The sequence below is a fragment of the Mustelus asterias genome, chromosome 8 (assembly GCF_964213995.1).
Source record: "Mustelus asterias chromosome 8, sMusAst1.hap1.1, whole genome shotgun sequence".
NCBI classification, from domain to species: Eukaryota; Metazoa; Chordata; class Chondrichthyes; order Carcharhiniformes; family Triakidae; genus Mustelus; species Mustelus asterias.
Genome location: NC_135808.1, coordinates 28,071,720 through 28,085,245, shown reverse-complemented (window position 1 = coordinate 28,085,245; position 13,526 = coordinate 28,071,720). Strand labels below are relative to the sequence as shown.

Sequence of the window (13,526 nt, the reverse complement as noted above, 5' to 3'; positions counted from 1 at the left end):
ATTGCCCTGAACACATTGCGACCGTTCAATTCTCACGGGCAGCAAGTGCTGCCCTTTCACACCCAAAATGCTACTTCATTTCAACAATTCCTTCCCATTTGATTCTTGACATACCGCAAACGACGGCCAACTGATTTGATTCTTTCTCAGCGAGGCATCGCGCCCTTCATTCTCTCTCATCTCATTTCGCGAATTCTTTCTCAACATTCACCAACTGGTCATTGGGTTCCCTCTGCCGCTCATTTCCCACTTTCTCCACCGACTCACAATCTTTTCCAAAGTTTTGCCAAATCTTGCTCAGTGCTCCCACGTCCAGCCTGAGGAAACACCGCTCTCAGGAGAGACAAGGGAATAATTGTCAAGGTGAAGGAGGGTTTTGCTGCAGGCTCCCAAACAATTCCGGCTGAATTGTTGGAGATGCTGATCGAGCAAATACGGAGCGAATGTCTTTTTCTCAGAAAAGGCAGTCAGACGGAAGATGACGGTTTTGACAATTCTTCAATACATCGATCCGCAGATAGAGTGTGAGGTGAGAAGATTTTCGTATGCACACCGCGTGCTCGCATAATCACCAATGATCTATTTCCTGAAGTGAAGACAGTGTCCGGGGTTGAATTTCAGCCAGCCGAACAGGCAAGTGAGATGTGTTCTGAAAAACGGCACAACTCATCAATCGTCTGCCAGTGCTCGCCTTGACTTTAGTTAACATCCTCTGCTGTGAAAAAAATTAAGCATTGTGTTCCCAGTGCAAGTACAGTTGCTGCTCCGCGGTTAGATGATCGTAATTTCGGAACCCACGTCGAAATACTATTTTCCCGCTGCAGGTGAATTTGCGTCTGGAATTAGACGGTTGAGTGTTGCTTGTTGGTTCATTTTGAATGTTGACTGTTTGATTTCTGGATACTGAAACAAGGTGATAAACAGACGCTCCGTCAAGAAACTATCAATGAATTATGTCTTAAATAGGAGAGAATGTTTACGCGTAAAAAGTGATTTTCTCAACGCGTCGTTCTGAGAATGGCAAATCAAAACACAAGTTGCCGTAACTCGGATTCGAACCGAGGTTGCTGCGGCCACAACGCAGAGTACTGACCACTATACGATCACGGCCTCGCATGCAAAGAACCGTTGGTGCAAGCAATTAGACATTGCTGTATTCTTTGTCTTTTGAACTGGAACCTCCGCATGTCTCCTCAGATCAGAATGCCATTCCAGATGCCAACCCTTTCAAATGTCCCTTCGTCCTGTGCAGTATTAGAATACTCTTCTTTATATAAGTCGAGGAAAATTGCAAGTGAGCCGCAATACCAAACACTACTGCTCCCTTCAATTTTGCTGCGTGGATGGCACTCGTGATGTTTCTGTGGTCAAGAGAACAAGCAGCACACCGGACAGGACGAGCCGTCCTTCCAAGTTTCGACAAATTGATGCATGACTGTTATACTCCTGGACTGGTGCACTCTTTGTGGAAAGGCGGACATTGCATCAACTACTCTATCAATTTGCTGTACCTGCATGAGAGCATTTAGTGAATTACGTACATCTACTGGAGAATCTACAGTGGTTGATTAATTGACATTGTTCGGTATTGAGTACATTTGTTGATTCTTTGAAAATGTATGAGTTCACCTGTTAAGAAAATTGATTCCATCTGCCATACTCCTGGCCACTGAGCCAATGTTTTTTTTGAAATGCAGTATTCAGAAAGGGTGGATGTCAGTATATTTTGCACGAAATTACATTGCTGCACTATTGATTTGGAAAGTGACTTGTCAACATGAGTGCTCGGATGTTTTTGCGCCGTTTTTTCTCGGCAACAAAGGACCGCATACAACAGAGTGCGAAAGAAAGCATGAATGGGGCAAAACGTGAACGCTCGGCGTCTCTGGGTGGGCTCGAACCACCATCCTTTCGGTTAACAGCCGAACGCGCTAACCGATTGCGCCACAGAGACAACACATCCGCTGCGCCTTCAGTAAATGACTGAAATAAGATTATTATCGCGTTTCTGAACATTTAAATTGCCCTGAACACATTGCGACCGTTCAATCCTCACGGGCAGCAAGTGCTGCCCTTTCACACCCAAAATGCTACTTCATTTCAACAATTCCTTCCCATTTGATTCTTGACATACCGCAAACGACGGCCAACTGATTTGATTCTTTCTCAGCGAGGCACCGCGCCCTTCATTCTCTCTCATCTCATTTCGCGAATTCTTTCTCAACATTCACCAACTGGTCATTGGGTTCCCTCTGCCGCTCATTTCCCACTTTCTCCACCCGACTCACAATCTTTTCCAAAGTTTTGCCAAATCTTGCTCAGTGCTCCCACGTCCAGCCTGAGGAAACACCGCTCTCAGGAGAGACAAGAGACAAGGGAATAATTCTCAAGGTGAAGGAGGGTTTTGCTGCAGGCTCCCAAACAATTCCGGCTGAATTGTTAGAGATGCTGATCGAGCAAATACGGAGCGCATGTCTTTTTCTCAGAAAAGGCAGTCAGACGGAAGATGACGGTTTTGACAATTCTTCAATACATCGATCCGCAGATAGAGTGTGAGGTGAGAAGATTTTCGTATGCACACCGCGTGCTCGCATAATCACCAATGATCTATTTCCTGAAGTGAAGACAGTGTCCGGGGTTGAATTTCAGCCAGCCGAACAGGCAAGTGAGATGTCTTCTGAAAAACGGCACAACTCATCTATCGTCTGCCAGTGCTCGCCTTGACTTTAGTGCACATCCTCTGCTGTGAAAAAAATTAAGCATTGTCTTCACAGTGCAAGTACAGTTGCTGCTCCGCGGTTATATGATCGTAATTTCGGAACCCACGTCGAAATACTATTTTCCCGCTGCAGGTGAATTTGCGTCTGGAATTAGACGGTTGAGTGTTGCTTGTTGGTTCATTTTGAATGTTGACTGTTTGATTTCTGGATACTGAAACAAGGTGAGAAACAGACGCTCCGTCAAGAAACTATCAATGAATTATGTCTTAAATAGGAGAGAATGTCTACGCGTAAAAAGTGATTTTCTCAACGCGTCGCTCTGAGAATGGCAAATCAAAATACAAGTTGCCGTAACTCGGATTCGAACCGAGGTTGCTGCGGCCACAACGCAGAGTACTAACCACGAGACGATCACGGCCTCCCATGCAAAGAACCGTTGGGGCAAGCAATTAGACATTGCTGTATTCTTTGTCTTTTGAACTGGAACCTCCGCATATCTCCTCAGATCAGAATGCCATTCCGGATGCCAACCCTTTCAAATGTCCCTTCGTCCTGTGCAGTATTAGAATATTCTTCTTTATATAAGTCGAGGAAAATTGCAAGTGAGCCGCAATACCAAACACTTCTGCTCCCTTCAATTTTGCTGCGTGGATGGCACTCGTGATGTTTCTGTGGTCAAGAGAACAAGGAGCACACCGGACAGGACGAGCCGTCCTTCCAAGTTTCGACAAATTGATGCATGACTGTTATACTCCTGTACTGGTGCACTCTTTGTGGAAAGGCGGACATTGCATCAACTTCTCTATCAATTTGCTGTACCTGCATGAGAGCATTTAGTGAATTACGTACATCTACTGGAGAATCGACTGTGGTTGATTAATTGCCATTGTTAGGTATTGAGTACATTTGTTGATTCTGTGAAAATGTATGAGTTCACCTGTTAAGAAAATTGATTCCATCTGCCATACTCCTGGCCACTGAGCCAATGTTTTTTTTGAAATGCAGTATTCAGAAAGAGTGGATGTCAGGATATTTTGCACGAAATTACATTGCTGCACTATTGATTTGGAAAGTGACTTGTCAACATGAGTGCTCGGATGCTTTTGCGCCGTTTTTTCTCGGCAACAAAGGACCGCAGACAACAGAGTGCGAAAGAAAGCATGAATGGGGCAAAACGTGAACGCTCGGCGTCTCTGGGTGGGCTTGAACCACCATCCTTTCGGTTAACAGCCGAACGCGCTAACCGATTGCGCCACAGAGACAACACATCCGCTACGCCTTCAGTAATTGACTGAAATAAAATTGTTATCGCGTTTCTGAACATTTAAATTGCCCTGAACACATTGCGACCGTTAAATCCTCACGGGCAGCAAGAGCTGCCCTTTCACAGCCAAAATGCTACTTCATTTCAACAATTCCTTCCCATTTGATTCTTGACATACCGCAAACGAAGGCCAACTGATTTGATTCTTTCTCAGCGAGGCACCGCGCCCTTCATTCTCTCTCATCTCATTTCGCGAATTCTTTCTCAACATTCACCAACTGGTCATTGGGTTCCCTCTGCCGCTCATTTCCCACTTTCTCCACCCGACACACAATCTTTTCCAAAGTTTTGCCAAATCTTGCTCAGTGCTCCCACGTCCAGCCTGAGGAAACACCGCTCTCAGGAGAGACAAGAGACAAGGGAATAATTCTCAAGGTGAAGGAGGGTTTTGCTGCAGGCTCCCAAACAATTCCGGCTGAATTGTTAGAGATGCTGATCGAGCAAATATGGAGCGAATGTCTTTTTCTCAGAAAAGGCAGTCAGACGGAAGATGACGGTTTTGACAATTCTTCAATACATCGATCCGCAGATAGAGTGTGAGGTGAGAAGATTTTCGTATGCACACCGCGTGCTCGCATAATCACCAATGATCTATTTCCTGAAGTGAAGACAGTGTCCGGGGTTGAATTTCAGCCAGCCGAACAGGCAAGTGAGATGTCTTCTGAAAAACGGCACAACTCATCTATCGTCTGCCAGTGCTCGCCTTGACTTTAGTTAACATCCTCTGCTGTGAAAAAAATTAAGCATTGTGTTCCCAGTGCAAGTACAGTTGCTGCTCCGTGGTTATATGATCGTAATTTCGGAACCCACGTCGAAATACTATTTTCCCGCTGCAGGTGAATTTGCGTCTGGAATTAGACGGTTGAGTGTTGCTTGTTGGTTCATTTTGAATGTTGACTGTTTGATTTCTGGATACTGAAACAAGGTGATAAACAGACGCTCCGTCAAGAAACTATCAATGAATTATGTCTTAAATAGGAGAGAATGTTTACGCGTAAAAAGTGATTTTCTCAACGCGTCGTTCTGAGAATGGCAAATCAAAACACAAGTTGCCGTAACTCGGATTCGAACCGAGGTTGCTGCGGCCACAACGCAGAGTACTAACCACTATACGATCACGGCCTCCCATGCAAAGAACCGTTGGTGCAAGCAATTAGACATTGCTGTATTCTTTGTCTTTTGAACTGGAACCTCCGCATATCTCCTCAGATCAGAATGCCATTCCGGATGCCAACCCTTTCAAATGTCCCTTCGTCCTGTGCAGTATTAGAATACTCTTCTTTATATAAGTCGAGGAAAATTGCAAGTGAGCCACAATACCAAACATTTCTGCTCCCTTCAATTTTGCTGCGTGGATGGCACTCGTGATGTTTCTGTGGTCAAGAGAACAAGGAGCACACCGAACAGGACGAGCCGTCCTTCCAGGTTTCGACAAATTGATGCATGACTGTTATACTCCTGCACTGGTGCACTCTTTGTGGAAAGGCGGACATTGCATCAACTTCTCTATCAATTTGCTGTACCTGCATGAGAGCATTTAGTGAATTACGTACATCTACTGGAGAATCGACTGTGGTTGATTAATTGCCATTGTTAGGTATTGAGTACATTTGTTGATTCTGTGAAAATGTATGAGTTCACCTGTTAAGAAAATTGATTCCATCTGCCATACTCCTGGCCACTGAGCCAATGTTTTTTTTGAAATGCAGTATTCAGAAAGAGTGGATGTCAGTATATTTTGCACGAAATTTCATTGCTGCACTATTGATTTGGAAAGTGACTTGTCAACATGAGTGCTCGGATGTTTTTGCGCCGTTTTTTCTCGGCAACAAAGGACCGCATACAACAGAGTGCGAAAGAAAGCATGAATGGGGCAAAACGTGAACGCTCGGCGTCTCTGGGTGGGCTCGAACCACCATCCTTTCGGTTAACAGCCGAACGCGCTAACCGATTGCGCCACAGAGACAACACATCCGCTGCGCCTTCAGTAAATGACTGAAATAAGATTATTATCGCGTTTCTGAACATTTAAATTGCCCTGAACACATTGCGACCGTTAAATCCTCACGGGCAGCAAGTGCTGCCCTTTCACACCCAAAATGCTACTTCATTTCAACAATTCCTTCCCATTTGATTCTTGACATACCGCAAACGACGGCCAACTGATTTGATTCTTTCTCAGCGAGGCACCGCGCCCTTCATTCTCTCTCATCTCATTTCGCGAATTCTTTCTCAACATTCACCAACTGGTCATTGGGTTCCCTCTGCCGCTCATTTCCCACTTTCTCCACCCGACTCACAATCTTTTCCAAAGTTTTGCCAAATCTTGCTCAGTGCTCCCACGTCCAGCCTGAGGAAACACCGCTCTCAGGAGAGACAAGAGACAAGGGAATAATTCTCAAGGTTAAGGAGGGTTTTGCTGCAGGCTCCCAAACAATTCCGGCTGAATTGTTAGAGATGCTGATCGAGCAAATACGGAGCGAACGTCTTTTTCTCAGAAAAGGCAGTCAGACGGAAGATGACGGTTTTGACAATTCTTCAATACATCGATCCGCAGATAGAGTGTGAGGTGAGAAGATTTTCGTATGCACACCGCGTGCTCGCATAATCACCAATGATCTATTTCCTGAAGTGAAGACAGTGTCCGGGGTTGAATTTCAGCCAGCCGAACAGGCAAGTGAGATGTCTTCTGAAAAACGGCACAACTCATCTATCGTCTGCCAGTGCTCGCCTTGACTTTAGTTAACATCCTCTGCTGTGAAAAAAATTAAGCATTGTGTTCCCAGTGCAAGTACAGTTGCTGCTCCGCGGTTATCTGATCGTAATTTCGGAACCCACGTCGAAATACTATTTTCCCGCTGCAGGTGAATTTGCGTCTGGAATTAGACGGTTGAGTGTTGCTTGTTGGTTCATTTTGAATGTTGACTGTTTGATTTCTGGATACTGAAACAAGGTGATAAACAGACGCTCCGTCAAGAAACTATCAATGAATTATGTCTTAAATAGGAGAGAATGTTTACGCGTAAAAAGTGATTTTCTCAACGCGTCGTTCTGAGAGTGGCAAATCAAAACACAAGTTGCCGTAACTCGGATTCGAACCGAGGTTGCTGCGGCCACAACGCAGAGTACTAACCACTATACGATCACGGCCTCCCATGCAAAGAACCGTTGGTGCAAGCAATTAGACATTGCTGTATTCTTTGTCTTTTGAACTGGAACCTCCGCATATCTCCTCAGATCAGAATGCCATTCCGGATGCCAACCCTTTCAAATGTCCCTTCGTCCTGTGCAGTATTAGAATACTCTTCTTTATATAAGTCGAGGAAAATTGCAAGTGAGCCGCAATACCAAACATTTCTGCTCCCTTCAATTTTGCTGCGTGGATGGCACTCGTGATGTTTCTGTGGTCAAGAGAACAAGGAGCACACCGGACAGGACGAGCCGTCCTTCCAAGTTTCGACAAATTGATGCATGACTGTTATACTCCTGTACTGGTGCACTCATTGTTGGAAGGCGGACATTGCATCAACTTCTCTATCAATTTGCTGTACCTGCATGAGAGCATTTAGTGAATTACGTACATCTACTGGAGAATCGACTGTGGTTGATTAATTGCCATGGTTAGGTATTGAGTACATTTGTTGATTCTGTGAAAATGTATGAGTTCACCTGTTTAGAAAATTGATTCCATCTGCCATACTCCTGGCCACTGAGCCAATGTTTTTTTTGAAATGCAGTATTCAGAAAGAGTGGATGTCAGTATATTTTGCACGAAATTACATTGCTGCACTATTGATTTGGAAAGTGACTTGTCAACATGAGTGCTCGGATGTTTTTGCGCCGTTTTTTCTCGGCAACAAAGGACCGCATACAACAGAGTGCGAAAGAAAGCATGAATGGGGCAAAACGTGAACGCTCGGCGTCTCTGGGTGGGCTCGAACCACCATCCTTTCGGTTAACAGCCGAACGCGCTAACCGATTGCGCCACAGAGACAACACATCCGCTGCGCCTTCAGTAAATGACTGAAATAAGATTATTATCGCGTTTCTGAACATTTAAATTGCCCTGAACACATTGCGACCGTTAAATCCTCACGGGCAGCAAGTGCTGCCCTTTCACACCCAAAATGCTACTTCATTTCAACAATTCCTTCCCATTTGATTCTTGACATACCGCAAACGACGGCCAACTGATTTGATTCTTTCTCAGCGAGGCACCGCGCCCTTCATTCTCTCTCATCTCATTTCGCGAATTCTTTCTCAACATTCACCAACTGGTCATTGGGTTCCCTCTGCCGCTCATTTCCCACTTTCTCCACCCGACTCACAATCTTTTCCAAAGTTTTGCCAAATCTTGCTCAGTGCTCCCACGTCCAGCCTGAGGAAACACCGCTCTCAGGAGAGACAAGAGACAAGGGAATAATTCTCAAGGTGAAGGAGGGTTTTGCTGCAGGCTCCCAAACAATTCCGGCTGAATTGTTAGAGATGCTGATCGAGCAAATACGGAGCGAATGTCTTTTTCTCAGAAAAGGCAGTCAGACGGAAGATGACGGTTTTGACAATTCTTCAATACATCGATCCGCAGATAGAGTGTGAGGTGAGAAGATTTTCGTATGCACACCGCGTGCTCGCATAATCACCAATGATCTATTTCCTGAAGTGAAGACAGTGTCCGGGGTTGAATTTCAGCCAGCCGAACAGGCAAGTGAGATGTCTTCTGAAAAACGGCACAACTCATCTATCGTCTGCCAGTGCTCGCCTTGACTTTAGTTAACATCCTCTGCTGTGAAAAAAATTAAGCATTGTGTTCCCAGTGCAAGTACAGTTGCTGCTCCGCGGTTATATGATCGTAATTTCGGAACCCACGTCGTAATACTATTTTCCCGCTGCAGGTGAAATTGCGTCTGGAATTAGACGGTTGAGTGTTGCTTGTTGGTTCATTTTGAATGTTGACTGTTTGATTTCTGGATACTGAAACAAGGTGATAAACAGACGCTCCGTCAAGAAACTATCAATGAATTATGTCTTAAATAGGAGAGAATGTTTACGCGTAAAAAGTGATTTTCTCAACGCGTCGTTCTGAGAATGGCAAATCAAAACACAAGTTGCCGTAACTCGGATTCGAACCGAGGTTGCTGCGGCCACAACGCAGAATACTAACCACTATACGATCACGGCCTCCCATGCAAAGAACCGTTGGTGCAAGCAATTAGACATTGCTGTATTCTTTGTCTTTTGAACTGGAACCTCCGCATATCTCCTCAGATCAGAATGCCATTCCGGATGCCAACCCTTTCAAATGTCCCTTCGTCCTGTGCAGTATTAGAATACTCTTCTTTATATAAGTCGAGGAAAATTGCAAGTGAGCCACAATACCAAACATTTCTGCTCCCTTCAATTTTGCTGCGTGGATGGCACTCGTGATGTTTCTGTGGTCAAGAGAACAAGGAGCACACCGAACAGGACGAGCCGTCCTTCCAAGTTTCGACAAATTGATGCATGACTGTTATACTCCTGCACTGGTGCACTCTTTGTGGAAAGGCGGACATTGCATCAACTTCTCTATCAATTTGCTGTACCTGCATGAGAGCATTTAGTGAATTACGTACATCTACTGGAGAATCGACTGTGGTTGATTAATTGCCATTGTTAGGTATTGAGTACATTTGTTGATTCTGTGAAAATGTATGAGTTCACCTGTTAAGAAAATTGATTCCATCTGCCATACTCCTGGCCACTGAGCCAATGTTTTTTTTGAAATGCAGTATTCAGAAAGAGTGGATGTCAGTATATTTTGCACGAAATTTCATTGCTGCACTATTGATTTGGAAAGTGACTTGTCCACATGAGTGCTCGGATGTTTTTGCGCCGTTTTTTCTCGGCAACAAAGGACCGCATACAATAGAGTGCGAAAGAAAGCATGAATGGGGCAAAACGTGAACGCTCGGCGTCTCTGGGTGGGCTCGAACCACCATCCTTTCGGTTAACAGCCGAACGCGCTAACCGATTGCGCCACAGAGACAACACATCCGCTGCGCCTTCAGTAAATGACTGAAATAAGATTTTTATCGCGTTTCTGAACATTTAAATTGCCCTGAACACATTGCGACCGTTAAATCCTCACGGGCAGCAAGTGCTGCCCTTTCACACCCAAAATGCTACTTCATTTCAACAATTCCTTCCCATTTGATTCTTGACATACCGCAAACGACGGCCAACTGATTTGATTCTTTCTCAGCGAGGCACCGCGCCCTTCATTCTCTCTCATCTCATTTCGCGAATTCTTTCTCAACATTCACCAACTGGTCATTGGGTTCCCTCTGCCGCTCATTTCCCACTTTCTCCACCCGACTCACAATCTTTTCCAAAGTTTTGCCAAATCTTGCTCAGTGCTCCCACGTCCAGCCTGAGGAAACACCGCTCTCAGGAGAGACAAGAGACAAGGGAATAATTCTCAAGGTGAAGGAGGGTTTTGCTGCAGGCTCCCAAACAATTCCGGCTGAATTGTTAGAGATGCTGATCGAGCAAATACGGAGCGAACGTCTTTTTCTCAGAAAAGGCAGTCAGACGGAAGATGACGGTTTTGACAATTCTTCAATACATCGATCCGCAGATAGAGTGTGAGGTGAGAAGATTTTCGTATGCACACCGCGTGCTCGCATAATCACCAATGATCTATTTCCTGAAGTGAAGACAGTGTCCGGGGTTGAATTTCAGCCAGCCGAACAGGCAAGTGAGATGTCTTCTGAAAAACGGCACAACTCATCTATCGTCTGCCAGTGCTCGCCTTGACTTTAGTTAACATCCTCTGCTGTGAAAAAAATTAAGCATTGTGTTCCCAGTGCAAGTACAGTTGCTGCTCCGCGGTTATCTGATCGTAATTTCGGAACCCACGTCGAAATACTATTTTCCCGCTGCAGGTGAATTTGCGTCTGGAATTAGACGGTTGAGTGTTGCTTGTTGGTTCATTTTGAATGTTGACTGTTTGATTTCTGGATACTGAAACAAGGTGATAAACAGACGCTCCGTCAAGAAACTATCAATGAATTATGTCTTAAATAGGAGAGAATGTTTACGCGTAAAAAGTGATTTTCTCAACGCGTCGTTCTGAGAGTGGCAAATCAAAACACAAGTTGCCGTAACTCGGATTCGAACCGAGGTTGCTGCGGCCACAACGCAGAGTACTAACCACTATACGATCACGGCCTCCCATGCAAAGAACCGTTGGTGCAAGCAATTAGACATTGCTGTATTCTTTGTCTTTTGAACTGGAACCTCCGCATATCTCCTCAGATCAGAATGCCATTCCGGATGCCAACCCTTTCAAATGTCCCTTCGTCCTGTGCAGTATTAGAATACTCTTCTTTATATAAGTCGAGGAAAATTGCAAGTGAGCCACAATACCAAACATTTCTGCTCCCTTCAATTTTGCTGCGTGGATGGCACTCGTGATGTTTCTGTGGTCAAGAGAAGAAGGAGCACACCGGACAGGACGAGCCGTCCTTCCAAGTTTCGACAAATTGATGCATGACTCTTATACTCCTGCACTGGTGCACTCTTTGTGGAAAGGCGGACATTGCATCAACTTCTCTATCAATTTGCTGTACCTGCATGAGAGCATTTAGTGAATTACGTACATCGACTGGAGAATCGACTGTGGTTGATTAATTGCCATTGTTAGGTATTGAGTACATTTGTTGATTCTGTGAAAATGTATGAGTTCACCTGTTAAGAAAATTGATTCCATCTGCCATACTCCTGGCCACTGAGCCAATGTTTTTTTTGAAATGCAGTATTCAGAAAGAGTGGATGTCAGTATATTTTGCACGAAATTACATTGCTGCACTATTGATTTGGAAAGTGACTTGTCAACATGAGTGCTCGGATGTTTTTGCGCCGTTTTTTCTCGGCAACAAAGGACCGCATACAACAGAGTGCGAAAGAAAGCATGAATGGGGCAAAACGTGAACGCTCGGCGTCTCTGGGTGGGCTCGAACCACCATCCTTTCGGTTAACAGCCGAACGCGCTAACCGATTGCGCCACAGAGACAACACATCCGCTGCGCCTTCAGTAAATGACTGAAATAAGATTATTATCGCGTTTCTGAACATTTAAATTGCCCTGAACACATTGCGACCGTTAAATCCTCACGGGCAGCAAGTGCTGCCCTTTCACACCCAAAATGCTACTTCATTTCAACAATTCCTTCCCATTTGATTCTTGACATACCGCAAACGACGGCCAACTGATTTGATTCTTTCTCAGCGAGGCACCGCGCCCTTCATTCTCTCTCATCTCATTTCGCGAATTCTTTCTCAACATTCACCAACTGGTCATTGGGTTCCCTCTGCCGCTCATTTCCCACTTTCTCCACCCGACTCACAATCTTTTCCAAAGTTTTGCCAAATCTTGCTCAGTGCTCCCACGTCCAGCCTGAGGAAACACCGCTCTCAGGAGAGACAAGAGACAAGGGAATAATTCTCAAGGTGAAGGAGGGTTTTGCTGCAGGCTCCCAAACAATTCCGGCTGAATTGTTAGAGATGCTGATCGAGCAAATACGGAGCGAATGTCTTTTTCTCAGAAAAGGCAGTCAGACGGAAGATGACGGTTTTGACAATTCTTCAATACATCGATCCGCAGATAGAGTGTGAGGTGAGAAGATTTTCGTATGCACACCGCGTGCTCGCATAATCACCAATGATCTATTTCCTGAAGTGAAGACAGTGTCCGGGGTTGAATTTCAGCCAGCCGAACAGGCAAGTGAGATGTCTTCTGAAAAACGGCACAACTCATCTATCGTCTGCCAGTGCTCGCCTTGACTTTAGTTAACATCCTCTGCTGTGAAAAAAATTAAGCATTGTGTTCCCAGTGCAAGTACAGTTGCTGCTCTGCGGTTATATGATCGTAATTTCGGAACCCACGTCGAAATACTATTTTCCCGCTGCAGGTGAATTTGCGTCTGGAATTAGACGGTTGAGTGTTGCTTGTTGGTTCATTTTGAATGTTGACTGTTTGATTTCTGGATACTGAAACAAGGTGATAAACAGACGCTCCGTCAAGAAACTATCAATGAATTATGTCTTAAATAGGAGAGAATGTTTACGCGTAAAAAGTGATTTTCTCAACGCGTCGTTCTGAGAGTGGCAAATCAAAACACAAGTTGCTGTAACTCGGATTCGAACCGAGGTTGCTGCGGCCACAACGCAGAATACTAACCACTATACGATCACGGCCTCCCATGCAAAGAACCGTTGGTGCAAGCAATTAGACATTGCTGTATTCTTTGTCTTTTGAACTGGAACCTCCGCATATCTCCTCAGATCAGAATGCCATTCCGGATGCCAACCCTTTCAAATGTCCCTTCGTCCTGTGCAGTATTAGAATACTCTTCTTTATATAAGTCGAGGAAAATTGCAAGTGAGCCGCAATACCAAACATTTCTGCTCCCTTCAATTTTGCTGCGTGGATGGCACTCGTGATG

At 44.9% G+C, this 13,526-nt stretch overlaps 11 non-coding genes across 11 annotated transcripts; all 11 read right to left on the bottom strand.

The window, feature by feature from the left end:
* Positions 1-1,038: 1,038 nt before the first annotated feature.
* On the bottom strand, positions 1,039-1,110 carry trnah-gug (transfer RNA histidin (anticodon GUG)). The gene has a single exon. It is a non-coding gene; the product is annotated as a tRNA-His (tRNA).
* Positions 1,111-1,880: 770 nt separating this feature from the next.
* On the bottom strand, positions 1,881-1,954 carry trnan-guu (transfer RNA asparagine (anticodon GUU)). The gene has a single exon. It is a non-coding gene; the product is annotated as a tRNA-Asn (tRNA).
* A 1,954-nt stretch (positions 1,955-3,908) lies between these two features.
* trnan-guu (transfer RNA asparagine (anticodon GUU)) lies at positions 3,909-3,982 on the bottom strand. The gene has a single exon. It is a non-coding gene; the product is annotated as a tRNA-Asn (tRNA).
* Positions 3,983-5,094: 1,112 nt separating this feature from the next.
* trnah-gug (transfer RNA histidin (anticodon GUG)) lies at positions 5,095-5,166 on the bottom strand. Its single transcript has one exon. It is a non-coding gene; the product is annotated as a tRNA-His (tRNA).
* A 770-nt stretch (positions 5,167-5,936) lies between these two features.
* trnan-guu (transfer RNA asparagine (anticodon GUU)) lies at positions 5,937-6,010 on the bottom strand. Its single transcript has one exon. It is a non-coding gene; the product is annotated as a tRNA-Asn (tRNA).
* A 1,112-nt stretch (positions 6,011-7,122) lies between these two features.
* trnah-gug (transfer RNA histidin (anticodon GUG)) lies at positions 7,123-7,194 on the bottom strand. The gene has a single exon. It is a non-coding gene; the product is annotated as a tRNA-His (tRNA).
* A 770-nt stretch (positions 7,195-7,964) lies between these two features.
* trnan-guu (transfer RNA asparagine (anticodon GUU)) lies at positions 7,965-8,038 on the bottom strand. Its single transcript has one exon. It is a non-coding gene; the product is annotated as a tRNA-Asn (tRNA).
* Positions 8,039-9,150: 1,112 nt separating this feature from the next.
* trnah-gug (transfer RNA histidin (anticodon GUG)) lies at positions 9,151-9,222 on the bottom strand. The gene has a single exon. It is a non-coding gene; the product is annotated as a tRNA-His (tRNA).
* Positions 9,223-9,992: 770 nt separating this feature from the next.
* Positions 9,993-10,066, bottom strand: trnan-guu (transfer RNA asparagine (anticodon GUU)). Its single transcript has one exon. It is a non-coding gene; the product is annotated as a tRNA-Asn (tRNA).
* Positions 10,067-11,178: 1,112 nt separating this feature from the next.
* Positions 11,179-11,250, bottom strand: trnah-gug (transfer RNA histidin (anticodon GUG)). The gene has a single exon. It is a non-coding gene; the product is annotated as a tRNA-His (tRNA).
* Positions 11,251-12,020: 770 nt separating this feature from the next.
* On the bottom strand, positions 12,021-12,094 carry trnan-guu (transfer RNA asparagine (anticodon GUU)). The gene has a single exon. It is a non-coding gene; the product is annotated as a tRNA-Asn (tRNA).
* Between the last annotated feature and the right edge of the window lie 1,432 nt (positions 12,095-13,526).